The sequence below is a fragment of the Callionymus lyra genome, chromosome 11 (genome assembly GCF_982586985.1).
Source record: "Callionymus lyra chromosome 11, fCalLyr1.hap1.1, whole genome shotgun sequence".
Lineage (NCBI taxonomy): Eukaryota > Metazoa > Chordata > Actinopteri > Syngnathiformes > Callionymidae > Callionymus > Callionymus lyra.
The window spans coordinates 6,516,310-6,522,360 of record NC_141828.1 but is presented as its reverse complement, the minus strand read 5'-3'; positions in this window follow the sequence as shown (position 1 = coordinate 6,522,360).

Genomic DNA, 6,051 nt, shown 5'->3' with positions numbered 1-6,051 from the left:
AATATAATTCAGTTCATTTGTTTAATTTCCCCCTTTGATGAGTTTCTATCGTTTGCAATATTGTCCGTCCTGCAGTGAAGCTCTGCCGCCGTGAGGGTCCGAGTGAAAAAAGGGTTGCCGGTCCAACACCGAGACCACTAAAGCTGCCAGGGTTGTGTCACGGTCAAATGACTACCAAAAGTTGATTGACCTTGTGACATCCAGTGAGGGGCTTAACCGTTTAGCATCAGTAGCATCAATTTGCACTCATTGACATGACGAGGTTCTCAGAGCTGCAGCGAGTGGCTTCCCTGCAGCTCTTTGATCGGCTGAGCACAACTGCACACCATTGAAATATGCAGATCATTTGTCCTTCTTTCTTTCTCTCTCCCCCAAAACATGTCCCCTTGCTGAAAGCTCAAAAAATAAAAAAGGCCATGTCCCACACACCGGGCCGTCGGACAAAATCATTTATGGTTGGCTTTCCAGCTGAACTGTCATGGTTAAAAGGAAATGAAGAGGTTGGGAGGAGGGAGGGGGCTGTGGGGGGGGTAGAGAGGGAGGGATGTCTTCCCTTTTGATCTTTTTAGGGTGGAGGGGTTGGGGGGTCCCAGTGCTGGCAAACACATTTAGGCAGTAATTGTTCAGATCACACCGACAATCAGTCTTGGAAATGCACAGACAAACAAAAGTTTACAGCTCCAATTGGAAAAGTCAACAGGTCTCGCATAAGGTCCGACATCAACAATGAAACCGTCGGGGCTGCAGCTCCACTTTGATCACTTGTTTGCGTTTCAATTATCCGGCCCGGACGGCGGCTTTTGTTCGCTCGCCTCAATGGGACTTGAATTTAATGGGATGTCTGTCATTTTTAGAGGGAATCCATCCATGATCCGTCACAGCGTCCGCGGTGGACGTCGACGAGTCGGATTGAGGAGCTTTATTTGAACACCTTGTCACGTCCAGTGTTCTAAGTAACAGTTTGACGACCAATCAATTCAAGGTTTTACACAAAGAAAAAACGATTTATATATTTTCTTTTTTATACATATATATATGTTTATTTTTGTAAGTTTATTCTTACATTCAGAAAACAGCACAGCAGAAAAGGAAAGAAGAACAAAATGTAAATAAAACACCAACAGTTTGGATAATACTTTTCAAAATCTTCAAAAAAAAACACGGATTTGTAAAACAAAACTACTTCTCACTTCAGATGAAACCCAATAGGTTTGATGTACTATTGAAAAGCCCTTTCATGTCAGTGGGGGGTCCCAATCAAAGTTTGTCCATCCCATAGATATGTGGATTCAATCCTGTGTATTGGGTGATTTGACTTTGAACTATGTTCTTGTTGGATCTCCAACACATCTCTCGACATTTGATTGATTATTAATGTCTGGAAGGTGTTGGGAAAAGTAACATTAGCCTGTGATCACATCAAGATGATCGGGTTTTGTCAAGTTTACTCTCATCAAAATGAGTGAAACACTAACTCTATATGATTTTTTTAAACTTTTTATACCTGAGATAAGGGATGGGGGTCATTTGAAAAGCCTATTTTTGTACCGGCTCTAAACTGAACACCTTCAGTCGACATATTAAATCAATCTTTTGAGCTTTTAGACTCATAAACATTCTTGGACACGGATGTAATCGACACTTGTGAAGTAAGACTTGAACACTCTTGCTATGAGATTATATCTGACACAGTTTATTTCCCAACATTTCTCTGCGGACGCTGGCGTGGACACGGATCTACGGCTCGAACAGACGAGGGAGCTCGTGCTGGATTACTCAGGCCTTATAAGGGGCCAAACTCTTTCAGAAGATTGATTCGCGGGGCCAAAGAAAATAGATGTTACCCAACAGAAATTTTGATTTTGTCTTTTCATTCTTGGAGGCTCGATTTTCTTTGTGTTTGTTCGACATCAAAAAATTCAAAATCAGTTTTACTCTAATGCAGTTAGGGTTAGGGTTAGGGTTAGGGTTAGGGTTAGGGTTAGGGTTAGGGTTAGGGTTAGGGTTAGGGTTAAGGATAGGGTCAGAGTTACAGACAGGGGCCACATTTTATCTTGTTGCCATCAAGCAAAAACAATGGAGCGAAAGGTAAAACATAAAGTAATAAATTCAAGCAATTTATGCCAAAATTATTATTTTATTTTATTATATTCAACCCTTTTTTAAAAAGATATTCTGATATAAAAACGACTTTTGCCCCAAATATTTCACCTAAAACTGTTTGAGGGGGCAAAAAAAATAAGAGTAACAACTTGTAATGAATATAAGAAATAAATACAAAATCGTATTGTTTCTACATCATCTTTGACCTCATGAGTTTGGTAAATGTGTCGTCAACATGTTGGAAGTTTGGTTTTTGATATTGTCTTTTTATTCTTGGAGGTTCCATGAACCCAATTTTTCTTTGTGTTTGTTCTTCATTAAAAACATTGAAATTAGTTTTACTCCAATGGAGCGAAAAAATATGAAATTAAACAGTAAAGTCAAGCGATTTATGCCAAAATGATTATTTATTTTATATAATACACTTAATAAAACGTTTTGAGGGTCAAAGAAATACTCACAAAAATGACAAAAACTGGAGACAAAAGTCCAAAAGCTAAAACTCTAGAGTCATAGTTAACGACTAGTAATAAATAATAGAAATGAATACAAAAAATCAAATTGTTAGTTTCTTTGACCTCATGTGATTGTAGTTTTAGATAAATGTGTCGTCGACATGTCGTGCTACAGAGCAGTGGACCCGTCCTGATCCAGGACAGGGTCCTCAGAGTTCGAAGAGTTTCCGTCAGCTCCCTCCTGCGGGACCATCTGCGGCTCAGAGGTCGCAGGACACAGTAGCCGAAGGTTGTAAGTGCGTTTGATGGGAGCAGCTTCTGTGTCGGCTTGTGGCGCTGGAAGCCGCTCTGGCAGCCGGGGTCATGTTCCGCGGTCACCCTGTTATTCTACGACCTCCGCAGGGGGGAGGCCGGGCAGGGGTTCAATTGCTCCCTAGGCAAATGAAAAAAGCTCTGTTTGTTTATCCGGGGCAGGATGATGCTGCGGGCTCCATAAAGTGGATGAAAGTGATCCGACCCCCGTTCTGCACCGGAATTGCTCCACATTTGCATGGCAGCACTGGAGGTGTGATTTTTCCCACAAGACAGTTCTGAGGCCAGACGAAGACCCTAATTCAATCAGTTTACACGAGCATGCCGGCTCTTCAAAGCTGCCTATAAAACCCTCTGCTGCAAAATCCACCTTTTTAATTGTGACTTTACGCTGATCTGCCTCAGCAGCAGAAACAACCACTTTCATTCAGGACTAAAACTACACAAAATAAGAATAAAAGAAACTTAAATCACCTTTTCACACACTTTTTTTCTTCATATCACCTGTTTTAACCAATATAGATCAACTTTAGTCACTTTGTCTGCATGTTTTACTATCTGGGCTTCACATGTTGAAGTGCTCCTGCCTCCGAAAAGTGGCTTTAGTTTCTCTCATGTCCGTCTGTGATTTTAAGTTCTAATGGCAGAGATGAAAGTCCTCGTCAAGAAGATACAATTGACCGTCTCAAGTAACTGTTAAACCCACAGAAAACCTGGAACACCCCTGACAGATTAAAGTCTCATCAGAAGTAAATCAAAAATATAAAACTTTGATTATTAGTCGGGAGGAAGGGAAGACAGAAGTGGAGAAAAGGACGAAGCCCCAGAGCAAACACGAAGGGAGGAGGAGGCCATCTCTGTGACTCGTGGTGACCTTGTTATCCTGCTCTGATCAGACTAAGAATACTCTTCGCGCCAGCTTTCCCTGGTCAGGTTTCATCAGAGACAAACGCCGGCTTCGTCCTTGTTCAGCGTCCAGATCTTTCATCTCAGATGTTAGAGAGTCATCGTTCAGTCAATGTCTCTTCTGTTCCTTTATTGTTTTCATTCAGCAGCAGTTGAATTTAGTAAGTAAGTAAGTAAAGGTGTTTAATTGTAAAGATCTTTCGAGACCAGGGTCACAATGCACTTTAACAATCAAAACAATACACAGTTAAAATATATACTTTAGATCAAGACACATAAGACAAACACAGGAGTCCAACAAAATCAGGAAAAAGCTCAAATAAAAGTGTCTTGAGATGTTTCTTGAAGGAGTCAGTAGATCATCAAACACAGAGATGGTTCCAAAGTTTAGGAGCAACAGTCTGGAAGGATTTCTCTCCTCTGGTCCTGAAGCGTGTTCAGGAACCATCAGTAGATTCTGATCCACAGACCTCAGAGCCCGAGCTGGGGTGTAAGTCTGGATCAGATCACTGATGGAAGGTCTGACCATGAATAGATCTGAAACTAAGAACCAGAATTTTAAAGTTGATCCTGAAAGAAACTGGCAGCCAGTGAAGAGTTTTAAGGATCGGAGAAATGTAAGTTCTTCTACTAGAGCGGCTCAGAATTCTGGCTGCAGAGTTTTGTATTAACTGCAGGCGAGAAGATCCTTCTTTTTTAGTCACCAAAATAATGGATTATAAGATCCAGATCATGTTGTGACATCATTTTCCTAAGTTTAGAGATGTTTCTCAGTTGAAACCGTTTGTGGTCAGTTTTCTTCAGTGTTGAACTAGAGACATGTCTTTGTCAAATACAACACCAGATTTCTCAGGATCGATTTTCACAGACCTAAGTCACCCAAGTACTGACTCAACCCTTGGACCTTTATAGCTGCATGAGATCTTTTAATACCAGATACCAAACACATCAGTCCTAGAGAGTCTTTGACGTCTGACCTTGTGTCTGACTGTGTCCGGTCGGTGTATCTTCCATTTATTCAATTTTAAATTTTGAAAAACAAAATCAGAGAAAAGTACACATCTTTATTTTTGGATTATGTGTTTTTTTCCAATATCTCAGCCAGAATGTCCTCGTCGACAGTTTCAAAGTCTGGATGAGATGATGGTGCCTCGAGCCGATGGAAATGTAACGTAAGAAATGATCAAAATCTGTGACTCTTGTCTGGAAAAACTCTTAAATCCAGCTTCAGGGTTCTCTGTGTTTTTTAGTATATATTTTATTGAGTATTCTTTTTTATTTTTAAGCGCTTTGTCACCCTGGTCTGGAAAAGCGCTATATAAATACAAATTACTTACTTACCTTTTAATTATGCATGTTTTATTTTGGATTATTGGATTTTTTGGATTGTGTTTTTTTTCTTCTGAAAGCACAACAATACAACGTAGGAAAACACAATTCGAATTCTATGGCTGTATTTTAATGGAAATGAGATCTAACCTGCACCTCTTATTGTGAAAAAGAAGATTGAAAATGGAATAACGAAAGGAACACGGAACTGAATCGCCATCAAACTTTCCACTCAAAATTATTAATTTCTCCATGAATCTGCGTCTGGCGCCACCTGTTGGAACAGACTGGGAAGTCACCCGCCGCTCAGAGCGAATTTAAAGACAACTTTCAGTTCACTTAAGGGTCTCGTTTTGTTTTTTTCTGGTGCATAACTACAAAGATCTGAACCTGAAGAACGTACTGTTGTTTCAAAGGGTTGTGAAGATCTTCAGCAGCACGCGTGGAACCACAGACAGCAGTTTTTAGTAATATCATGTACATTTATTACATTTTAAATAAATATTTCATCCTTAAAAATATTTTACATCCTCAAATAAAAATATATTTATATGTTTAAAAACAGACATAAAAAGGGCCACAGCAGGTTCGGGTGCGCTCGGAGCAGCACAAAAGTTCCAACAGACGGGTCTCCAGGTCCTGAGCGGGGACGGTGAGGGGGGCCCTCCTCGGCCCGGGTGGGTTTTAATGCAGTGCGGTGGGTCACAGCTCAGGAGTCTCCTGGAGCAGCGGTGCCGGAGTCCAGACGACGACTCGGGCTAGATAAAATTCACATCATGGTTTCACTCACTAACTTGTCCCGCGAGGCGAGACCAGGCCAGTACTACAGTCTTGAATACAAAAATAGATTCTGTTGTTCTCTTCTATTTACATCTGTAGGAAAATAGAGACTACACATGGAGATACAGCAGGGGTTCCATACAAAACTGTCCTCGAGGTGTCAGCT